General features: G+C 35.6%; 1 long non-coding RNA gene across 1 annotated transcript; it reads right to left on the bottom strand.

Annotated features, from left to right (window-relative positions):
• Positions 1-2,012: 2,012 nt before the first annotated feature.
• Gm20557 lies at positions 2,013-24,019 on the bottom strand. Its single transcript, XR_001783788.1, has 10 exons — positions 24,008-24,019; positions 22,081-22,144; positions 19,936-20,115; positions 17,887-18,062; positions 17,470-17,631; positions 15,616-15,725; positions 15,032-15,221; positions 12,338-12,467; positions 6,368-6,477; positions 2,013-2,127 (listed from the first exon to the last, which is right to left on the bottom strand). It is a non-coding gene; the product is annotated as a predicted gene, 20557 (long non-coding RNA).
• Between the last annotated feature and the right edge of the window lie 1,174 nt (positions 24,020-25,193).

Genomic DNA, 25,193 nt, shown 5'->3' with positions numbered 1-25,193 from the left:
ACACAATATGTACTCACTGATAAGTGGATCTTAGCCTAGAAACTTAGGATACTCAAGAGAGAAGATACAATTTGCTAAACGCATGAAGAGACAGTGGAGCTGTGATGAAATGATGGACCTTCTAGAGATTGCCATATCCAGGGATCCATCCCATAATCAGCTTCCAAACGATGACACCATTGCACACACTAGCAAGATTTTGCTGAAAGGACCCAGATAGAGCTCTCTCTTAGGTGCCTAGCAAACACAGAAGTGCATGCTCACAGTCAGGTATTTGATGGATCACAGCGCCCCCAATGGAGGAGCTAGAGAAAGTACCCAAGGAGCTAAAGGGATCTGCAACCCTATATATAGGAAAACAACATTATGAACTAACCAGTACCCTGGAGCTCTTGACTCTAGCTGCATATGTATCAAATGATGGCCTAGTCGGCCATCACTGGAAAGAGAGGCCCATTGGACTTGCAAAGTTTATATGCCCCAGTACAGGGGAATGCCAGGGCCAAAAAGTGGGAGTGTGTGGATAGGGGAGTCGGGGGGGAGGGTATGGGGGACTTTTGGGATAGCATTGGAAATGTAAAGGAGGAAAATACCTAATGAAAATATTAAAAAAAAAAAGAATGTGTTGCTACAATTCCCAGGAGTGAGTCTGATTTTGTTGTACTACTAACTATTTGAATCTTTGCCATGGGAACCGTTTAATGGTGAGTTTATGGAAGAATTTGGTCAGGTAAATCCCAAATTTTCATTTATTGAGAATTACTTAGAACGCCATTTTGATTACAATTTGGAAGTAAAAAATTAGTAAAGTGATTCTAGTGGATATGTCTCATGAATACAGATCCCTGAGTAACAGAGGTAAAGGAGAAAGCTGATAATGGCATTTTCCCAAAGACTGTGGAGAATCATGAATCAGGCACATTGGAGTCTAACCAATAACAATTTAAGAATATTTATTATAATAGATAAGAATGCTTAATGTACACCATAAAGTAAATATAGTGAGTGAAACTATTTTTAACAAATAGTATGGTTAAATGTAAAACAGAAGTTGTTTCTTTTAGTAGTTCCTTCTGCTCTGGTTAAGTGGGAGGTAGAAGGGAACATGGAAATAGAATGACTGACACCTTCTTTAGTCATGAGGAAGTTCCTGTTGTAGAAATTTGCATGTTGGAGTTGCTTCATTTTTTCCTGCTAAATGAAATATAAAATGTCTTTGTTAGACAAACATTTCAAGATTATAAATTCACACCCCCTTCAGATAAGACTGTTTTCTTTTCAGTACATTTACTCAAGTCTATATAAAAAATTACTTGAGTTAACAATATATGTGATATTGAATGGTGTTACCTGTTAAATCAGGTGTGTTTTAGCCTCTTTATGATTCTTCACATATGTGCTGTAGTGAATCCCCTGCAGCATAATATTTCTACCAAATGGCAATAAATATTTGGCAAGATTGTCTCTCAAATGAAATTAAACATCAGTGTTTAAGTACAAGGGTTACAAAGCTTGTTGACACATGGTTTAAATGTTTAGTATGTTTAATGGAGACTTAAATAATCATTTCCCAGTTATCTTTTAAAAAATAATTTCATATGTAAGAAATCCTGTGACTTATGGACCATGGGGAACAAAGATGTGAAATATAACAGCTAATATTCTAAAATTCTTACAGGGGCTAAATAAGGAGTTGCTCTGTCATACATACACATACATGTATATAAGTATGTATATACGTGTATCTGTATGTATACCTGTATATATATATATATTCTACATAATTAAAGTGTTTTTTAAAATAACTTTTCCCATACTCTAATATCACGATATGTCCCAATGCTGCTCTGTATTTACAAATTTATGAAATCCGGGAAGACTATCATCCTTCCATCTGTTTGATGACTAAGTAAAACTTGGAGGAGATGAAATTTTTAATTCTTTAATAGCATTTGAGATTTTCCCACTGTGGCCATCTATGGCTTTGTTCAGAACAGGTGACTTACCAGCAGAATTTAGTGAAGTCTTTATGTCATCTGACCTCTTCTTATTATCATTACAAATGATACGGCCATCATCACCAAATATATCTTCACAGTTGTCAATCATGATTTGTATAATAGACATCTGTAACACCACAATGCAAAAACACGATTCTCTGTCATTTCACACAATTTATGAAATTGAAATAAAAAAGAATGATGAAGAAAATAGCAGTTACGGTGAGCAGATATGAACCTGTGAAATGAAATCTGTAAAATGAACACACTGAGTTCTTTTTAACTTACTTAACCTGGTAAAAATACCATGCATATTGCAAAGAATGGAGGAACTACTAAGTCAAAGTAAGATATCAGAGCTGATATGCTGCCAGAATAGCTGGGAGTGAATCAAATTAATGACCTCAAAAGTTTCTTGAAAACACCATCAGATAACTTATGTAAAAGCTTATAGTCCTCGGCATCACTAAGCCAGCTTATATCTAAACACTTCATACTGAACAAGATTCTATTCCTTGAAAAATTCTAGCAAAATACTGCACATTCCAGTGACTTATCCTGCTGTCTTCCTCCAGAGATGCCCAAGTAGATGATAATAAATGTAAGATATCACGGTTTGAGTTCTGCTGTTCTTTAGGAATTAAAGGTGTGATGGTGGTTGAGGATAGATAACTTTTATTTCAACATTAATAATGTGATTTGGGGGACATTGCCTTGAAATATTTCCTGAGTCTTGATAACACTATTAAGTATGCACAGAAAGGAACAAATGGAATAAACTGATGTTAGTATTTCAAGGTAATAATACCATAAACTTACCAAGAACCTAGTTTAGAGGGAACTGATTCTATCTAAACAGCTTTTCCAGTAACTGATCTTCAAAATTGTAGATAACGCCATTTCTCTGTATTTCTTTCTGATGACACCTTTCTCCCAGTAACATCCCTTTCTGGCAATAGGCAGTCTCTGTACCACTGTTACCTTGAAACGTTTTAATCCCATGATATTTGCTGTGGGCTCCAATCTAGATATCACCAGGGCTGTGAGGGTAAATACTTTTAAATCATCACTCACCTTGTTCTATGGCCTCACTCTTGAGTATGTATAATGTTAATCTCTTGTTTTCCTGTTCCTTTTGTATCTTCCTCAGCTCTCTCCCCATAAATTTGTCCCTGGGTGTTTTGAGGATCCAGAATCTCTTTGTCTATATCTCTAGCTCAGTCTCTCTGCATTTTGTACAAAGATTAGTTGAAATGTATTCTGTAGCTCCTTTGTAAACCATTTTAAATGTTTTAATAAAAAGTAGTCTCTTGAATTGGTGGATTTTTTTGCCATGGTGTGAGGAGGTGGTCACATTTCATTGTGATGGTTTGCATGGGATGCCTGTCTAATTACAGTCATCAGAATATTTGCTACCATCTTTGTGACATCTTTTAGGTCATTTAAATGGCTTGGTTTCCTGGAGGAAGTATGTCATTGGTTAGAATTTAAGGTTTCAGAAGGCAGGTGCCATTTGCATCATACTCTCTCTGCTTCATGTTCGCTGCCTCAGATGATTGCCACCAGGGCTCTGCTTCCTGTTTGGTTCTGCTTTCTTCCTGCTTCCATGTTCCTCGATTTTGAAGGACTGTAATCTTTCTACAGCTCTAAGTCCCAAATAAACTTTTACTTCTATATTAATTGCCTTAGTCCTGGGTTTTATTAAAATAATAGAAAAATGATTAAGAGAAAAAGTTGGTGAGAAGAGGGATCTTAGTTGAGAAAATGTCTGCAGCAGATTGGCCCACTTTGTAGGGAAGTCTATTGGATATTGTCTTGATTAACAATGGAATTTTGTAGGGCCCAGATCTCTAGGAAGGTGCCACCCTTGAACTATTAGTCAGACAAAGTAAGATGTGAGGTAATGTCCAGGAGGCAGCACTCCTACACAGCTTCTGCTTCAGTTCTTGCCTTCAGGTTCCTGCCCTGCTTCAGTTTGGGCCCTGACATTTCTCAGCAGTTAACTGGTAACTAGAAATATATCATGAAGTGTAACCTTTCCTCCATAAGTTGCTTTTCATCAGTGTGTTTTCATAGCAATACTAGCAAATTAAGACACTTTCTAAATTGAACAAGCTATCCCATGGGCCTGTTATTCACAGTCCTACCCCATTATGAGTAACACTACCATGTTTTCTTTCTTGTAGACATTATTTCTGGAAACTAATATTTAAAATATATCCTTAGTTTCTATTTGTTTTTGTTATTTTTTTAATTGTCTATCTTTTCTCCTTTCCAAAATGTATGCTCTTTGTTGACTGTCTGTGAATTTCTCATCATGCAACCCAGTAACACTCATTTTCCAGTCATTCCATATCTACCGTCTTCCCTGGTAACTTTGACTGAAAATTTTAAAAAATGAAAAATTAAGTAAAGTTTTGAATTTAAATGAAACTGAGGGAGGGGTGTGCTGTGAGAATGGGACTTAGAGGAGGTTACTGCAATCTGGATATAATGTAAAGAAAGTAAAGTAAAATATTCATGCATACAGCTTTAAAGTAAAATTAAGAGCTACAGAAAACAAAAGACTGAGGAACATAAGATTCTACCTGAAATAAGGCAAGCACACACTATTCTTTTTTATATATAAGTAGGAGTTTATGAGAAAATGACAGGAAGTGAATATTTCATAATTATAGTAGTCTAACCACTATGAAGCACAACTAAGAAGTGCTCCAAAGTACAGCTACAATAGGAAACAAACATACCAAAAACTACGTAATCAAGATTTTTTTTCAACTTTACTGTAGTCTTCTTGAACTACCATTATTCATGTAGCATACGCTTGGCTAGAATATAAATATCTTAAAAGAAAGAAAGAAAAAAGGAAAGAACAAAAGAATAAGAAAGAAATGACTCACTTCTTTCAAACGACATTATCAATCTCCCTTCCCAATCCTTCCTGAAATAGATCAATGTATCACCCACCCCAGTAGAGTGCAATCCTAGGGTGTCATTTAACATTAGGGACCTATCCGAGTTATTTCCAATTTCTGGATCACAATGAGGACTTGGTTCTCAAAGGGAAAATTTAGATTCCCCTTATTTTTTTTTTGAGAGGTCACTTCCAAATAATGACCTCTGGCAATTCGCTTTCCACAGCACATGACGGGCTATGCAGACAGATAACTTATAGGTGTCTAGGTGATTGCTGGTAGAAGTTTTAATTTTGGATAACACAGTGATGAGCTCTTTGAGCAGCATGTAGTTTGCTTGTGGCATCTTCTTTAGAATACTATACATGGAAAAAGGAGAAATTTACTGTTGATTGTCTGACAAGTAATGTTACTTACAAAACTCTGAATACACCAAAAAATCATGGTAAATGTTTTGCAGACCAGCTCATAGTATAATCAGAATTCAAAAAAAGTAAGAATATACAGCTGAAGTATTCCCTAAAATATTTTCTATAAATCAATTCTCCCTATAAAATTATGGAAAAATTTGTAAAATTCTGAATTTCTATGTATGACACATATAAATGCTATTCAAAGAACCCAGAGAAAACTTTCAGGCTCCCTGGAAATAGAATGAATAGAGCTTTTTCCAAGTCATGTGGGTTTTGTGTATGGAAACATATTGCTTTTAAACAGTGAACCAGGGCATGGTGGTGCAAGCTTTTAATACCAGCACTCTGGAGGCAGAGGCAGGCAGATTTCTGAGTTCGAGGCCAGCCTGGTCTACAAAGTGTGTTCCAGAAAACCAGGGCTATACAGAGGAACCCTGTCTTGAGAAAGAAAGAAAGAAAGAAAGAAAGAAAGAAAGAAAGAAAGAAAGAAAGGAAGGAAGGAAGGAAGGAAGGAAGGAAGGAAGGAAGGAAGGAAGGAAGGAAGGAAGAAAGAACATCAACAAAAAAACAACAACAACAAAAAAACAGTGAACCAACTTTCCAGCCACCATAGGGACACATGTTATATATAATGTATTATGAATCCATGTAAAATGTATATAATTTATTTAACATTTGCATAATTCACAATACCATGGGAATAATATTTGGATGCAATAGCCACAGGATTATACATACATGCTTCCTTTAATTTGTCTAAAACAGGGAATCAAACCAATACTTTAGGATGACCATCACACAACTATGTAGAATAGGCTGTCTTCAAACCATGACAGTTATAATGTAGAAGATTCTCAAGTACCATGGTACCATACGCTTGCTTGAGAAATGCATCTGTTTATAAAGTGACTATACATTCCTAAGCAAAGGAAATGTCTTGGCATGAAACATCATTCCAGTGTATAACCCTGTAAATACAATCCTATGTACCTTCAAAATTAATAGCTTCTACCTTTGTGCAGTTCCCCAAAGATTTTACCTTTGTATAACAGACATTTTTGCAAGAAGAGATTCTTCGTCGAGTATGCTAATCCAATCTTCATATAAGTAGGAGCAGGGCAAGCTTTCTTTTATATTTCTAATACAGTCCTTACAAAAAACCAAGAAAATTAATGGTCAATGTACATTGTAGAAAGTATTTGAGAAATAGCTTTGTTTAAAAATAGCAGTTTAGACAAGTGATTCTCAACTTGTGTGTCACAATACTTTTGGGAATCACTTATCCGGCATTTCAGATATCCTATACATTACACATTACAATTCCTTACAGTAGCAAAATTTTAGTTATAAAATATCACCAAAATGATGTCATAGTTAGGGATGACCACAGCATGATGAACTGTATTAATGTCACAGGACTAGGGAGACTGAAAACTGCCACAGACTGGCCCAGTCAGCCTCTCTCAATCTGTGGCAAATCAGCCTTTCAGACAGATGGGAAAAGAGTTGGTGAGAAAAGGGTGACAAATGGACACAGACTCAAGGGAGTGCTGAATCTGAATGTATTGTTCCAAGCAAACACCAGACTTTTAATACAGAAGAAAAAGAAGAAGACTAAGCAAATACAAACTTCAAGGTACACTGGTTCTTAACACACAACAAAGAAAATATATACATAAAAAGATGGCAGGAGCCAGGCCTTGTTTACAACTGAGAATAGGTTCCTATTCCTAATTAGGATTAGCTAAACACAGGCGCCTGGTGAATGCTCTGATACAATGCTAGTCTCTGTTAAACCCACCACCAGGTGGTTTTAGTAAATACCTGACTATGCTATTCCTCTGGGCCTAGTGAAAAAAACCTGCACCAGGGGAATTCACTTCTATTAAACTTTTCATGCGACAACCCACCTATTTGCTAGGCCATTGTTTATTCACGTGTTTGGGTGTGACTCAGTTTTGTCCTAAGTAATTACTATGCAGCCTAGCCCTGAGCTTTTCTAGCTCTGTTCAAGTAAATTGTAATTCCTAATCATTTTCCCTGTCTCTACTAGAAGTGAATTTGAATGTTAATGAATAGGGAACATTCTTACTGAATTCCAAGCTCAGGGTTGGCTTTAAGGACTGCCTAGGATACTGGAAAACTGGCAAAGGCTTAGCTATATGTCAAAATCAACCCTTAAAGCACTTATAATAAAACAATACTAAAAGAGAACACAGGATTGAATACTCTAGACTAATGTGGGGACAGGTTTGAGTATATGGGCTATGGGGATGCAAAGGTTCCAGGAGGCTGTCTCTGTGAAACTCAGCCTCAGGACGGCTTCCAGGTTTCTAATCCTGTAATGCAAGTCACTACTGGAGTGGATGTAGCATTCTGCCCGTTTCTTTTATTATTTTTTAACTGAAGTTCCAGAATGTTCTGCTTCATTGTAGCTACAATCTCAGAAGAACTCTAAAGATGAGTGGCAACACAATGATTAATAATAAAATAATGCCAAGAATAACAGCAAGCAGGATTATACATTGAACCCAATCCAAGGGATTCAGTGCACTTAGGTTATTTTTAAATCTCTGGCCAATTCATCAATGTTCCAAGTATCCAAATGGCTTCTGCTAATATCTGAAATTACTGCCTTTCTAGCCTTAATATTTTCTATATCCTGACCTATTGCTAAAACTACCTCTTCTAAAGCATTAACCTTCACCTCCAGTTTTTTTTTTCTATAATATGCAGCTCTGACAAAGCTATGGAAAATTTACTATGTATATCAGTAATAAAATGAGCAGTATGGAACTGCTGAACTAAGGCTGTGGTAGATATTGTAAAAGAAGTTAAAATTGCAATTAAAGCAGCAATTCCTAAAATCAGAGCTGTAACAGATCTTTTTGGTCTTATAAGCTCATTTAACCTTTTCAAAGTTTGTACTCCTGAATTTTTAAACCAAGGATCATACCCTAAGTCTATAGGCAGCAAAACATAAGCAGGTCTCTTTAACAAAATCATACTGGCAGAATCCTTATCTAAGTCAGGATCTACACAATTAGTTAATTGATAAGAATTACGACAAAAATGAAAAGACTTGCCAAGATTGGTGATCTTAACTCTATCAAAATTACCCAATAACATAGCATACAATTAAGGCACACATGCTTTCACCACTAAAGGGGAGTTGGCCTGAGCTTTGGGTTTCTCTTTAAAAAAAAAAATCAAATGAGCCTTAGCAAAGTCTACATTCAGATTCAGCACTCCCTTGTATCTCTGATCATTTGTCACCCATTACTCACCGAATCCATGTTCACCTGCTGGAACCCCTAATTTCCACAGATTGAGAGAGGCCAACTGGGCTGGTGAGTGGCAGAAAACCACTGGTTGAGACCCTGGTTCCTTATGAGATTCCCAACATGTCACCAACAAGAATCATGGATCAAAAGTGGAAACTACAGGCAGGAGCTCATGTGTTTTTAAGACTAGAATCAAAGAAGCAGATCTGGCTCTAGTATTCACTGAAATAACCCTACTGTCTGTTCTAATTGCCTTTCCTGGCTTTCAGTCTACACTACTACCTGCAATCAGAGGGATCTGCACTCCACTTCACTGCCTGAAGCTCTGTCTGTCTCAAAGGAGGCCAGCTCTTTTGTGGGACATCCAGACAGGGACCTATCAAAAGTGCTCTCTCAGAGTATTCACCTAGCAGCTGCCTAAAACAGATAAAGAGACACACCACCAAACATTGGATGGATCTCAGGGACTCTTATGGAAGAGTTGGGAAGAGGATTCAGGTCCCTGAAGATGAGGACTCCACAGAAAGAACAGCAGAGTCAACTAACATGGCCCACTGGGAGCTATCAAGGGCTGACCGCCAACCAAAACGCATACAGAATCTGCATCAAGACCCACAGCACATTTGTAGCAAATGTGTAGCTCAGTCTCTATGTGGGTCTACCAAAATGTAGAGCAGAGACTATGGCTAAAGCTGTTTACTGTCTGTGGAAACCCTTCACCAACTGGCCTCAGTAAGAGAAAATGAGCTAATCTTGAAGAGAGTTGATTTGCCAGGGCGTGAGGACAACCCGGGGGCCCTAACCACCTTAGAGAAGGAAGGAGATACTTTGAAGGGTAAAGAGGTAGGGGGCAGGATTTAGGATGTAAAATGACTACATCAATCAATAAATAAATCATTTGAAAGAAAAAATAAACAATAACTAAAAAGAAAACAACAAAACAAAACAAACAAACAAACAAAAAAGAAAAAACAAAGTGCTCTTCTTGAAAATAATTAACCACTAAAAAATGGTAAGGTCAAAAATATACCTTATTCAGATTATATAATTTGGCGAATCTGTACCTTCAGTTCACCGAGTTAAGTTGTAATATACATGTACACCTCTATGTATAGGACAACCTGGAGTGGTGAACTTTCATATTGAGCACCCTGTTTTACATGTGAGATGGCCTCACTGTTTCACATCCATTCTTTCAAATGTGAAAATACGCAACGATTTAAACTAATTGTACACAGCAGATTGTTTGGGGACAGAAAAGTGTCTTTGTTCATGAAATACCACTATTAACTTTCATGTTGTGCCAAGGACAAAAAAAAAATCAGGAAAATGGAAGATTCCCATGTGTTCCTATACCTTGAAATTTCTGAGAATACACATGACTACCTTCAGTTACTGATCTTCACTTTCTTCTCCATGATGTGGCCCTAGGATTCTGGTAATGGGAACCAGACACACTTGGCCAGCTAGGGCCAAGGATGGATCAGTTGGTCCCTTTGCCTAATGCTATTCAGCTTGCCTACTCACAGAGCATTATCTTATCTCTTATGTCTGGGGCCAAAATTCCATAGTCTACTGAGTGGCAAACTCAGATCATGGCCAAAATAAAAATAAAACAATGATGTGTGCGCCAGAGTTATTGCTTCTTCCTGTTAGGTTAAGCATAGTAGACTATTTAGAAGTAGGTTAGGCTAATACTATCATTATTTGACATGGAGTTAGGATGACAATATCTGGCAAAAATACAAGTGCTTTTTTGGTAGAGAAGGAAAGCAATTTCATGTATCTACTGGACAGAAGGCAACATACAAATCTCTCATAACTTCTTATATGTCTGTGGTGGACTAGCTCTTTTGTACTATTGTATTTATGAGGTTTTTGGTTGTTTTGTTTTGTTTTGTTTGTAAATATGATTCAAAACGTGTATCTTGGAAAAAACACTTTTACCACAATTATTACTTGTTCTGCTATTAATTCACATCATATAATTATAAAGGTGTAATCAGTGGGAATATTTGTAATGACAAAACAAAGGCCATCTTATATATGAGGAAGTTATTCACAGAAGGTGTTCACGTGTGTCTTTGTAATGAATCACTTAGCTTGTCAGACTTTTACCTACCATGCCTCTAATCCAGAGGTCGTGTGTCCATAGTTCAAGGAAAATGTAATCATCAGGAAATCCCAGAGACAGAAAGCACATATGCATCTCTAGAGGGATGCTGAATGTTGGTGATGCCAAAACTTTCCTTACGTTACAAACAGAAGCTAATATTAGCACAGATTCTTCATTCCAGTTAATCAGCTGTTCAGTGTAAATCTTATCCCTCAGGGACCAATGTGATTCTCTCGAGAAGATTTGGAACATTAGATCTGAATTTTGTCCCTTTTCTGCAATCATGGATAACATATCCTGTGTAGGATAAGGGCATCATCTATTATTGCAGATTGGAAAGCCCATATGTGTCTTTTAAGGTATACCAGAGCCATGGCAATTATTAATGTAAAGCTACAACTGAAAGGGATGAAGAATACATTGAACTTTTTCCCTTTTTAGCTTCGAAATATATTTTCTTCCCTAATCAGTCTTTCCCAATTTGAAACAACAAGGTTTTATTGGAATAGGATAATCCTCAAGATTTAATTAATCTTCTGTCACCATGTCTATTCATTTTGGTGAATTATCCTCTCTTACTTCTTTTTCTTCTATGAATATCTTTCTCAAGCATGTCATTCTAAATTACTATTGGGATATTTCTCTTTCAGAGATCAAATCACTATTTTACCTACTGTATGTCATGGGATCTATTGTGCATCCTGGTATTTGTGTTTTTAAGAAAGCTTTCTTTTTCCACTGTAATGCTGAGACTTTAATTTCCTTTATCTCTTACTTCTAATTTTCCATTCTCTTTATCTAAAGACGCTGTCACATTAGAGTACTGAAGAAAATTTCAATCGGTCTTCTCGGGTTTCTCTCTGTAAAAATCATGGCCACACCCATATTTTCTCCACATTTGCTCACTTTTCAGCTGATTACATGATTACAGTCACTGATGACAAAAAATTCTGCTCTAAAATACCTAAGCAATAGGGAGTATAGTATGCTCATTTGTCTAATATGATAAACTTGTTCACATTCAGCATAAATTTCTGGCACAGGCATATTGATAAAATAGATGCTGGACGATAATTGAATATTTCAATGGAAATCTAGTAGCATATTTAAAATAGACTAAGACATATTAGCTGCAATTTTATAAAGTCAATATAAAAAGATCAATACATAGCAAAGAACAATGTGCATATCTAATTCACTGATTATATCAAATAGAGGTCTATAGATATTTCTCATTATGAGATTGAGTAATCTCAGAGGCAGTGATACCAAAGTAGACTCTAGAGTAAGATGGAGTCATAATACAGCTTAAGGGATTTATAGTAGGAGAATCAGTGGGCATTGCCAAAAATTTGTTTTGCCCCACAAACTGGTGAGTTTGAGTCTTTGCTGAAATCAGTGAAAAACATGGGAATACTATTTCTTTTCATTTTTTTTTAATTAGAAGTCTCTAGTTTCAGTGGTATTTTTCTTCTATTTTAAAAGTGTCTTACCATCACAAATAGGTTATCTATACATTCATCTGTTTGATGAAATAATTTGCCTAGAACAAAGGTTCAGAGAAATTATGGGAAATAGGACAGCTGTAGAAAACCAAAATGAAACTCACAAGCATAAGAGGTAGCATCTGTCCAAGCAGACAATGGGTGGTATTGTCTGAAATATTTGTCTTCTCATTTGTTCTGGAGGAGTTGGAGAAGATGTTTCTTGGTTTCTATACCCACTGCCTTCTTGTTTCTCTGGATGTATTGAAGAATGAATTCATTATTTGTTGTCATTGAACTCAATTAGCCCTTGCATGCCCTCCGCATTTTATAGCCTTAAAGCCTCATGCATCACCACAAATACAGAGCAAATAACTAATGAGTATTATAATATTTATAATAATTGCACTGCTTCATAAGGCACTGGATATCTGCTGTATATGGCCCCTACTTCTCGTATACAAGTTAAATACTGTGTTTGTCTTGAATGTCATTAGAATCAAGCTATAATATAATACCAATCTTTTAGTCCACCTGTGTTACTTTCTGATGGAACAGTCAAGGACAAATGTAAATTAACAGCAGTATCTAGATTTCACAATACAACTTGCCTTACTGCAGCTTCTGTTACATTCCTTGGCTTTCCCCATCCCCTAAACTGAGAGCTCAAAGCTGAGGTCATAGGGTCTATGTCTCACATATATATATATATATATATATATATATATATATATATATATGCTAAGCTATATTTTAAGAATTGCATAAGAGAAAAGCATCATGCCTCCTGCCTTTTAACCGAATTCTCAAAAGCTGAGCCAAGAGGATCTCTGTGAGTTTGAGGTCAGCCTGGCCTACAAGGAGGTTTAAGGACAGTCAGAGATTTTGCATAGAGAAAACACAATATGATATTCAAGTGTTTTTCTATGTATTATACACATCTTAGTTTATTACTCAGTATATCAAAGTAAGTGACATATCGGTAATTAATTACTTAATCTCATATCTGGGATTTACCTCTTACATAAATTCAGGATCAGTGGAAAGGGGTACTAAAATTTAGAGGCAACTTCTTACAATAGGAAATTATCTATAACACACAGGTGAAGTTTCTTCACATGTTTTAGTAAATTCTTCATTGCTGATTGTTATAATTCATAATTTCAGTGTTAAATGATTCTAACTTTTAAGTTATGGTAGTAGAACATCTATACACACCTATAATGCCCTCATAGGAAAGAGAGGCTGCTGTACTTATTGCCAGTGCATCATGACCAGGGGTGTGTGTCCTCCCATTGGAAGAGCTGCTGAATCCATATTCTGTTTCCTGGATGTTCCTGATGTTAGCTGGAGTATTTTGGGAACATGAGGCCTTTGCTCCTTGTCAATGAAAAACTGGAGTTTCATCTGAAACTGAAACCATGTCTATTCCGAAAATTTTGGGAGAGTTTTCAATCATGAACTTTACCAGAGATACTTGGGACAAAATGGAGTAAACACGGAGGGTCTCTGTGATTTTGTATGCTTGCCAATCACATTTTAATCATGTGTTTTGGAGGTTAAAAATATGTAGTTCTGAACTCTCAGAATATGTTAGCTGTAATAAAATATGTGGTCAGGCATTGTTAGACATTTAAAACATGACTGTGAGATGAGATGTTCAAGTGTGACCATCACAGTGCAATATTATATAAGAGGATGCTTTCCAATGTTCTCCTTGTGATGGCCAGTATGTGACCCATACCTTCCAGTTTAGTAAATTTGGTTTCATTGGACACAATCATGACTATGCATATTTGGAAGGATGTTTATAGAAAGGCACAACTAAGGAGAGAAAATGACCTCTGAATAAGGGCACCGTCCTCCTGAAATTTCCCATAGGCTGACTAAAAAGCAAGAGAGAGGCAAACTCGTCTGAGCAGTAACATTCGTAGGTCTCTGATGGCTCAGTGCAGATGCAATGGTAACATCTTAATGCTCAGGTTTACTATGCTGGGAGGTTTTTCAAATAATGCCAATATGGAGGGAACTGGATAGCTATGGATCTCCTAAGGAAGGTTCTTTGGAACACTATTTTTCCTTCTGATATTTAATCTTATATAATCAATCATTTTTTTCTCAGTTAGGCTGTTCTACAATATATTTCTTTCAAGTCCAAGGGCAGTTGGTTAATTACTAATGAATCAGAAACACAATATTGAGAATAATAGTAACCATTTGATCCCAATACTGTTGAAGTTTTGAATTTTATGATAGTATTTGAAAGGCACATACCATAGAAAGGTGTACTCTATAATTTCTCTAAACTAATAATAGCCAGAATCATGAGATCAAGGGTATATTTAATCATACAAATTAGGAATCATAGTAACCATATCTGATTAAAAAAATATCCAAATTATATTGCCTTTGTTTTTTTTAAGAAAACCACATGAAAACAAGTAGAATATAATATATTCTATACCAAGTACATCAGAATTCAATCTTGAATGCAGAACCCAATAGCCAGGATTTTTTTTAATCATTTCACAGCATTTTTCCTAACCATGTTAATTTAAGGATATTCTAAATCAAAAGTGACAAAAGACTGAGTCATTGAGCTCAAATACTCCTTTATATTTTACTTATTAAAATGCACCAATAATTCTTCCTCTCCAGAAGAACACTATTATTGATTCAAAGCTGTACTTATTTTACTAAATGAAACAAAACCAAAACCCAAACAATCACTATAAAAAAAAATTACCCAGACTCTCAGGATAATCCTGTCTTATTGTAAAGGCTTATCAAAGCTATGCTTAAAGTTCATGTCTAATTACCTTTTTGGTAATATCATTTGCCAGTACTTCATTATGATAGTTATGAGGACATAAGATACATGGTGCTATCTCAACAGATAGATTGTACGATGGCATTTGGCTAATGCAAGAATTTTTGGCAATTTTGTGTAGGATTCGAAAAAGTTGTTGGAGAAGAGCAGCACTAGGTCCTGGGAGTTTTTCTATAAGACTGAACGAAGAGACAGTTACTTTGAAACAAGTTTACTCAATTGGTAAATATGAAGGAAGGGGACAAAGAAATTGTATCTTACTAATTGACCTCCAGGAATAATATGAAAGAAAAAAGTTATACTCGAAATGTAGTTTGAAATGTTTCCCCATATTCAGGTGAAAATGACAAATTTAACTGGAGTACAAAGCTGATAATGATAAGCATGGTGCACTGTGACTCCCCAAGTCACACCTCTGTTTGAAAATGTCTTACATGTTTGTAAACAAATGAGACCTTTTGCTATCAGTCAGTAATTTTGGGAAATATTTCTGGGATATATAAACTCTATTGTGTGTAAGCAAATATTACTTCTATTTTGTTGATGTCATTCACACAATTTGCCAGTCCTTACCTCTGCACTGCAGCTAATTTCTGCATATCATTGACATTTTCGGGTACAGCAATCCACTGGTCATATAATTGAGAAGTCATCAGACTTCCTTTGAGCGATTGAAGAAATTCCTTATAGATACAGAAAATATTTTGCAGAGAAAATAAATTATGGACATTACGTAAAATGTAGTCAACTCTATATTTTAGTTTACTTCCAGCTTTCTTCACAGCTCCCAAACTTTTCCCAAGGTAGGATGTTGACTGATATGTAGGCCCAGTATGTTTTGTCCATCAAAACTGTAAACCTAAGAGCAGATTTTCAGATGTGCTTCGGTTACAGAAAAATATCTACTTAGATCATTGTACCTCTAGTAAACAACTGAGAAAACTAGCATACCTAAGAGACCAATACCTCAGATCAAATACTATTTTTAAATGACAGAAATATACAATTATGGTAACAACAAAAATGACCATATTAAGTTATTATCTAATTTCTGAGGTGCAGAAGAACATGTCTATTATTGGAAACATGTGATCACATGAGGTCATGGCTCTTAGAGAAGGTCCTATCAACGTTTCACTAAACAAGCATGATTCCCAATTCTGTTCTAAATATTTATGCTAATATTTATAGATAATGTAGCCCATACCTATACATCAAAGAAGGTTGTCTTGGCAATAGATGGATTCTATTATAGAAAACTGCAGCTATTCAAAGTACAGAAAACAAAATTTCCTGGGCCTCCAAGACCCACTGCATTCATATTACCTACTAAATTCTGAACCTTAGGCTCCAAACATTGGTTAGAAGAGTGTGGAAGATTGTACATCAGAAATTCAGGAAATCTGCTTTGAGATTGGGCATCCTAGAAATATGGGGGTGTTTTCACTTTTGATAGTCCAACAATATAATTTGCTTATCAAAACAATTTCTGAAAAAAAAACATCATCCAGGTTAGTAACACTAACTGGGAATAAGTAAATCTTGTGAAGAAAAATTGTAGATGAAGAACTATATGCACATAAATACTACAAAGAGTGAGAAAATTAGTGTTTCTCTAAGGGAGACCCCAAAATTTTAAGCCAATAGCAGTTGGTTAGCTAAGAAATAGTCCATATACTATGAAGGATAATGGACTTATCTGGTTGTTTGAACAGAATTATGGACTCATTTTTATCTATATAATAAAAACAGTAAATGAAAATGGGCCATGGATTTTAGCAGAATTGGGAGATTGAAGGGAAACAAACATGGAGCAAGAGAAAGGAAGGAGTGAAATGATGTATTTGAATATTAATTTTATTAATAAAGAATATCATTTGATAGTGCTGCAGGTATGGCAGAGCAATTAAGAATAACTGTTTCACATCCCTGAGGACTTGCACATGGGTACCAATATTTCGTGAGATAGAGACAAGCTGTTCATGAGATCTTACTTGGTATGAGTAGCACAGAGATCCATGAAGAAGTCTTCTATACTGAGTAAGAGAATTCTGCCTCTCAGAAAAGTAGGAGAGAGAGAGAGAGAGGGAGAGAGGGAGGGAGGGAGGGAGAGAGAGAATAAAGAACACTGGTAGTCAAATACTTATGACTATGCACAGTTACCAGGTGACATTCAATGCACGTGTGAAGTGACCCTACATATGGCCATGAAAAAATCCAATGAAAGTTAGTTACATTACAGTTTATTCTGACTTAATTTTTGTTTGTGTCGGTACTCCTTATGTTGTGAATAGCAGAAGAACCATTGAGCTTACCGAATTTCTCTCACATGTATCTACTATCATTCAAGGGAATGCATGATGAAGGAAACTACTCATGTAAACTCAGAGGAATCCTGAGGGTGGATGGTGCAAGGAATTTCCCTACCTTTAAAATCCAGGCGATTTCATGTACTGAGTACTTTCTTACATCCACCTCTTCCCCTGATTCAAATTTCTCCTTTAGGATTTTGCATGATGTTGCATTTGGAGATATCTGGAATATGCCCTCAGTCTTGGGTCCTTTTTCTTCTATGAGGGATAGAATGTCCTGAGAAGAAGAAAGGGAAATACATGTTACCAGTCATGCAGCACAGAACCCTGTGTGCTTGTGAGAACCAGACAAATGGTTTGCATAGGTGCAGTGTAAGGGCTGGCAAGGTCAAGGAGGACCTCAAACTGGTTTTGTGCATCAATCTTTTCATGTACACAACCCACCTTAATGTTAACCATAAAAGATCAGTCAACTCTCATTGTTTTACCAGATTTTCTTAGGAGAGCCAGAAATGAACCACATGAGACCTACCACAATTACTGTGGGCCATTTTCCCTCATGACAAATTGAACCCAGATCTTTGCCAAAGATTTTTCCTGTATTAAATGTCGGGGCAGGGCATTCTTGGTCCTGGTGGGGCACAGAGCCCCTGTGGAAGCAGGATGTCAAAACAGTCCCTTGTTTGTCATGATGTCTTTCCTTCCCATCTAAAGAGGAGATGAGATCATTACCTGAAATAGTGTAATTTACACAACTCTTTTTTAAAAACCAAATTTCAATTGTATAGTATCCTTGTTATAATTGGTCAGGCATCCTGTAATTTGTATATATTCTTCTTCCATACACTATACATTGTTATTAATCTTAGCGATGTCTCTAAGACATGATCTAGTGTTCAATAGGACATGATACAGTGGGAATTCTCAACGGATGATTCCCTCTAAGTTACACTGCATCATATCATAATTGATATCTAATTGAACAAGTTCCCTAAACTGCATCCAGGCAGTTGCTTCACCAGTCATATCCTATTTCATAACCACCCTCACTTTTATTCACAGCAATTAGTTTTCTATTGTCTTCAAATGCCATAATGAAGCTCTTCCCATTCTTAGTTTTCTTGTTAAGATTTTTCAAAAAACCATTGTGAAATTTGTCTCATCAGCTGTATCTCCCTTTATGACTAGGTACACACGACAGTTTTGTCAAACTCTGGACCCTGGATCCAGTAGTGTAAATTCAAAGCTGAGATCAAAGTTTATTTTTTTCCTCTAAGACTTTACAACAATTGGACCATAATGAAATCCTATGCGTGCTACTGAAAAGAAAAGAATCAAAAGTAAACAAATGAATCATAAAACAAAATTTAAATTAACCAGTCTTTCTCAGTGTAGAACATAGTGTCTATTTCTCTTAACCAAAATAATATAACCTGATATACTCAAGTAATATGATAATATGTTAGAGTCTGAATAAGATGTATGAGTTTTTATGTGTGTATGTATGTATTTCTATCGAAATGTATTGAAGTGTGTGTGTGTAGATATAGATATATATTTCACACTCACAATGATAGTTTTATAGAAAAACAGTAATTTAAAGGCAATAAAGAGGTAAAGGGGAATAATGGGGAAAGTGCTCAAATTATGCTATTTTTGAAAAAAAATCCCTAAACAATTTCAAAAGCCACTGACCATAAGTACTAGGTCTATTCCCAATCCAGATTTATGTGTAGACGCCAGAAAAAAATATGCTCTTTGTGTGAGATTAGAGTGTAAATATAATGAGATTAGGAGACTGAGGTTACTTCTTCAGTCTGAAAGAGATTATCTTAAGTTCCATGCATATAACTTTTCTGTATGTCTTGCAATATAATAGTTTAAATCCAGTTCTTAGGTCCTTGTCTTAGTTATGGTTTTACTGCTGTGAACAGACACCATGACCAAGGCAAGTCTTATACAAAAACAACATTTAATTGGGGCTGGCTCACAGGTTCAGAGGTTGAGTCCATTATAATCAAGGTAGCATGCCAGCATCCAGGCAGGCATGGTGCAGGAGGAGCTGAGAGTTCTATGTCTTTATCCAAAGGCTGCTAGTGGAAGACTGACTTCCAGGCAACTAGGGTGAGGATCTTAATTAAGCCCACACCCACAGTGACACACCTACTCCAACCAGGTTCCACCTATTCCAACAAGGCCACACATGCAAATGGTGCCATTCTCTGGCTAAGAATATACAAACCATCAAAGCCTTTCCTGCTTTATTCATGAAAATATATGAAATCATACTCTAATGGGACAAAAGATGTGTACACACACACTTGTGTGCATATAGTGTCATGCATACCAGCTTATGTTGACAATCTTTCTGGAACAAATTGAATGTATTCCCTATAATCAAGCTTATTCCTGATACCAGAATGTAGAGATCTCAAGCTGGACCTGGGGCATCTTGTTTTGTTTTGGGTTTGTTTTCTATGGTACCCCTCCCCCAAGCAAGAAAATGAAAACATAAATTGATATTTTATGTCAAATTGAAATGGGAACTGAGTTGGTACTTGAAGAAAGATGGAGGACTCACTTTGTTGCTGGCTTGTAGCTGAGTCTACAGGCTTTAAGATGAATTGCCCCTGTGCATCCGAGTTTAGGTCTTTCACAAACAACCCAGCTAAGGCAGGAAAAGCTGTGAAAAATCTTGAGTCCCATCTACTGAATATATTTTGAAGGTTGGTAATTATTATATCATGTAAACACTCATGGCCTAAAAGCAGAAAATACGAATATGAATTGAAACTAATCATAAATAGTGTCAACCACACTTGCAATGGGATTTAACATGCACCATTCTATTTTATATCTCATTCTTCTGGGAAATGTAGACTCTATACCACAAACATTAGGAGATTTGCATGGTTATTATGATAAAGTAAGGATATGTAAACTGAGAACTCTGAAATCGAGGAAAATAATTTCAATTTTTCACTATATTTAGACCCGCCTATTGGAGCACTTTGTATGGCAGAGTTTTGCTGAGTTCTACTTTGACAGTATTAAGACTTCCTGTTTTATTCTTGATATCAGTAAGACTTTTTACATCATAAGAACCTTACTTTATTTATATAGCGTCATATTAATCAATTTAAATATTTCACACTGCATTGTTTATTTGATGTTTTTACACTATATTATAGTTTGCAGAACAGCTCACATATTTGAAAATTATTTATACACCCCAACGAAATGTAGACAATTAATTTGGGAGGAGGCTTGTAAGAGAACAGCAAAGAGTGAGGCTGAATATTTTGCCTGATATTCATAATGATTGTATCAATTTTGAGGAAGAGGACCTTATAAGTCACTCTTTTTCTGAAATGAATGCTTTTAAAAATAACTCTCCTAAAAAGGGAAACAATTCAAGACTCTGTATATTTTTTCTGAAGAAAACAACTGGAAAAAAATTTGGTGATCATGACACAAAATCCTACTAGCCGAAGAAAAATTTTTCTCTACATTCTGGTTCATCACAGCCAATAAATAAGAACCTTACCTTTACCTAATGTCTTTGCCACCCTGCAAGCAGAACTAATGTTCACTGAAACAGGTGATCAATTACTTCCTGACTAGACCATCTTAATACATACACCATTTCTTAAATGCATGAAACTTGTTCCATGTGTGGAGAATGATGACAATCACTCAAGTCAAATAGCTGTGCCCATGGTAGGAAATATGTATCCAAATTGTTGTTCCTACAATTCATTCCTTGGCGCAGTAGAACTGTGAACTCTTAGTTTAACTACTATGGAGGTAAAGTTCCTTTGGTGATGTGAGTGACTTTGAAGTACAACCTTATTACCATGAACTCCAATGTCTAATAATTGTTTTTATTCTGGATTTGTACCACAGTAAAAGCCAAGATTTTAAAGCTCTACTAAAATCATAAACAGAAGGACTTTATTTGTGTTCATTTAACAATATGTCTACCATTTTTATGATTGGTATAAAAATACGTATTGGGTTGAATATAATAAAAAGAGCCAAAACAAAATAAATAGGATACTTTTTAAAGTTGCCAAATTTTTACTGCTTATGAGGAATATTCAAACACACACACACACAAAATCGTGTGACTACAGTTTCCTTAAAGAACTAAAATGTTCTTTGAATTTGTTTTCCTTTTAATTTTAGAATTGTTTCTGTTTGTAACCGTTTTGCTCCATTGTATGTCTGGGTACCATACTGAGCTTGATTCCTGAACAGGTCAGACCAGGAAATTTGATCCCCTGAAACTGGAGTTATGGATGCCTTTGAGGTATCACATGAGTGTTGGACATCATTGAAACTTTTTTTTTTGCTAGTAGGATTTTGTGTCATGATCACTAAATATTTTTTTCAAGTATTTTCTGCAGAAAAAATATACAGAGGCTTGTATTGTTTCCCTTTTTTAGGAGACTTATGCTTCTCAGGTGGAAAACACAAAGTTTTTGTCTTTTGCTTTGTTTTCTTTTAGTTTTTTTTTTCATTCTGCTGACTATTGCATAACATGTTATCATGTGCCTGAAGGCTATGATAAAGTTATTAAGTATTAATTTGATAACTGAAGTACTGTTTAGTTATTTTGTCTTCATGTGTATTCATACTTAAGACCAAATAATAAAAATATTGAGATTTCAGGGTTAGACCACTGAACTCAACTATTCCTTCCTTGGATTTCGCTGTTGCTTACCTTGGAGTGCTCATGGAGCTTCCTCATGGCCAGGACAGAACCACAGTTGGTAAGCTTCACTGTTCTGAGAGCCAAAAAGAACCAACTATTACCAATAATCTGACAGGAGAGCCTTGAAGACTCTAGTGTTTTTCTTTACATACAATTTCCGGTGCTCTAGAAGGGTCATTATTAGGACCAGTATTAATGTAATGTCTTCTGACCACAGGTTTGAGCCATCAGGACTAATTTCAGGAGAAAACCCTGAGGTATTTGCCTTTCCTCTCTGAGGGATCCTTGGTCTGTTGGTCCACCATAGAATAAGAAAATGCAGCCATAAATGCTAACCAAGACCAATATTATTAAAAATGACACACTTAGGTCTCTGCAGTCTGTCAGTGGAATATTTAAATTTAATTTGACTTAAGCACATAACTTAGTACCCAGAGAGCCATATACTGATAGTGTTTATGATGACTTGATAAAGAATATTTAAAAGATATGGGTACTTTGGCAACAGTATGAAAAATAGACAAAAAAACAGAGAGGCTTTGAGGGTGCCTAGGAGTACAACAACCACTGGCATTCACTCAGAGATAGCCAGTCTGTGGAGAGGATGTCGATATATCTAATCTTGATCATAGGCCGTATACTGGAAGAAGATTCACAACATAATTATTGCATGTAGAATTATGGATCCATTTGCTACAATCATATAAATAGAACCTTGTGTTGAAATAGTTAACAAGGTCTAGGAGTGACTAAAATGAACATAACCTCTAACTGGAGATATCATTAATTGTGCTTTCTTTTTGATTCATGATCAAAACCAATAATTGTCCCATAGAGTTCTTAAGAATTACACTAGGGGGGGTGTGGATATGGGGGACCTTTGGGATAGTATTGAAAATGTAAACGAGGAAAATACCTAATTAAAAAAAATAAAAATAAAAAAATAATAATAAAAAAAGAATTACACTAGGTTACAAAAATCCATTCAAGCAGATACTCAAACTTCCACCTACCCTAACTTACAAGAAGAGGAAGACTGAGACAGAGAGAAACAGAAAGAGTGACAGAGACGTGGAAACAAAATGCCACTCAGAGAGTCATTATACAAACTCATAGGAAGTGATAGAGAAGGAACTACACACATACAGAGAAACAGACACACACAGAATGATAGATAGATAGATAGATAGATAGATAGATAGATAGATAGATAGATAGATAGATAGATAGATAGAATGAATTAAACAGAGATAAAGTTTTCAAAACATAAAGATGAAATATACAGGTATGTATGCAGAGAGAAAAAATATAGCAAAAAATACACAAACATATTTATTAACATTTAAAAAAAAACAAAAAAAATACAGCAGACCATGCTCACTTACACTTCCACATACAGAGAGTGAAAAGAAGGTATTGGGGAAGAGAGAAATTATATACCATAAATGAAGGGCAATAAAATTTATATGACTATAAAGGAAGGAGGATAGAAAAAAGAAGGAAAGGAAGGAAGGAAAGAAGGAAGGAAAAAGGAAGGAAGGAAGGAAGGAAGGAAGGAAGGAAGGAAGGAAGGAAGGAAGATCTTGTTGTCTCTAAAATTTGCATCCTTTAGTCAGGTTTGTGCATATGACCAATTAGTCTCAATTTATTACAATATATATTTATTGTCTAGTGATAATAAAAATATAGGTCAATACCACTGGGCTGTGAGTTTTATTTCTATGGAACCCTAGGAAAAAAATTCAAGAAAAACTCCCTATCAAGACTATTACTATACCCTAGATACCTTTAGTTCCTAAAGAAATGATAAAATATGATTTGTAAATTTATCATGATTAAGTTTCATCTGTACTATTTATATGCAAAATGTTTGTAGTTATGTGGATCTCAAAACCAAAATTGACTTTTAACTCAAAGTAACTTGAAAATAACTTACAGGCATTTGCATCATTGGTAGTAACTTCTCAATTATATCATTCACCGTATCTATGTTTGTTACTGTTACAAATAAAGGCTATGAAAAATACAGAAAATTATTGTACAAAATAACTTTGAAGCTCATGATTATCAAATTATTGTCTAATCATTACTTATAATCTACAGTCTTTAATGGCAACTCCAATATAGAATAATCCTCTTGCTTTCTTATCCTGACATCACTGTGGAAGACTGTCAGTCAACATATTCATCACAAAAGTAACTATGTGGGTACTTGGTGTTCAAACATAAATGTAACAGGTTGTGTATGATAAAGGAAGACTGAGTAGCCATGGGTACAGGAGCTCAGCATCCTGACTTTCTTTCATGATAGCAGCAGACAGGCAGGGAGGGTGGTCAAAATTGAGCACAACCCTTTGCTTCCTCCCCATCTAGACACCCATCATTTTCATCCTTACTTTCATGCACAGCATGTGCAGAGTTTTAAGTAAATAAGGGTTAATAGCAACTGCAATTAAAAAAAAAAAAGCTAGTGTGTGGTGGAGCACGCCTATAATCCCAGCACTGGGGAGGCAGAGGCAGGCAGATTTCTGAGTTCGAGGTCAGCCTGGTCTACAAAGTGAGTTCCAAGACAGCCAGGGCTATACAGAGAAACCCTGTCTCAACAAAAAAACAAAGAAAAAAAACCAAAAACAAAAACAAAACAAAAACCAAAACAAACAAAAAAGAAAATAAAAAACAAACAAACAAACAAAAGATGAGTGAGTACTCTCTCTCCATATCATGCTTTGTATATAGTTAGATTGTATACAGGTATACACTACTGAAATCTGTAATTGTTGATGAAACTATGAATCCAAAAGGAATATTTTAGAATTACTCCACCACGTAATATTCCCATGAATAAGCAAGGTGTTTGTATTTTTAACTGTCTACTGACTGTCACACTTAGAATCTTCTAAAGAGACCTAAGAAGACAGAAATAAGAAAATAGCATGAAACCAGATGATAGGAATCTGAGAAGATACCACTGATATACTTGAATTCTAATATATTACCAAAGTGTATGACAGTGAGTAGATAGGTATATCTTTATGAAAATAGTTTCTATAGTACCAGCTATCTGCAATAAGCATTATAATTGTCTAGGAAACAATCCCTTAAATAAGAAATACAACAGAAGT

Source organism: Mus musculus, chromosome 3 (genome assembly GCF_000001635.26).
Source record: "Mus musculus strain C57BL/6J chromosome 3, GRCm38.p6 C57BL/6J".
In the NCBI taxonomy this organism is placed as follows: Eukaryota; Metazoa; Chordata; class Mammalia; order Rodentia; family Muridae; genus Mus; species Mus musculus.
Note: the sequence above shows the minus strand (reverse complement) of the source record. Positions and strands in the feature narration are given on the sequence as shown.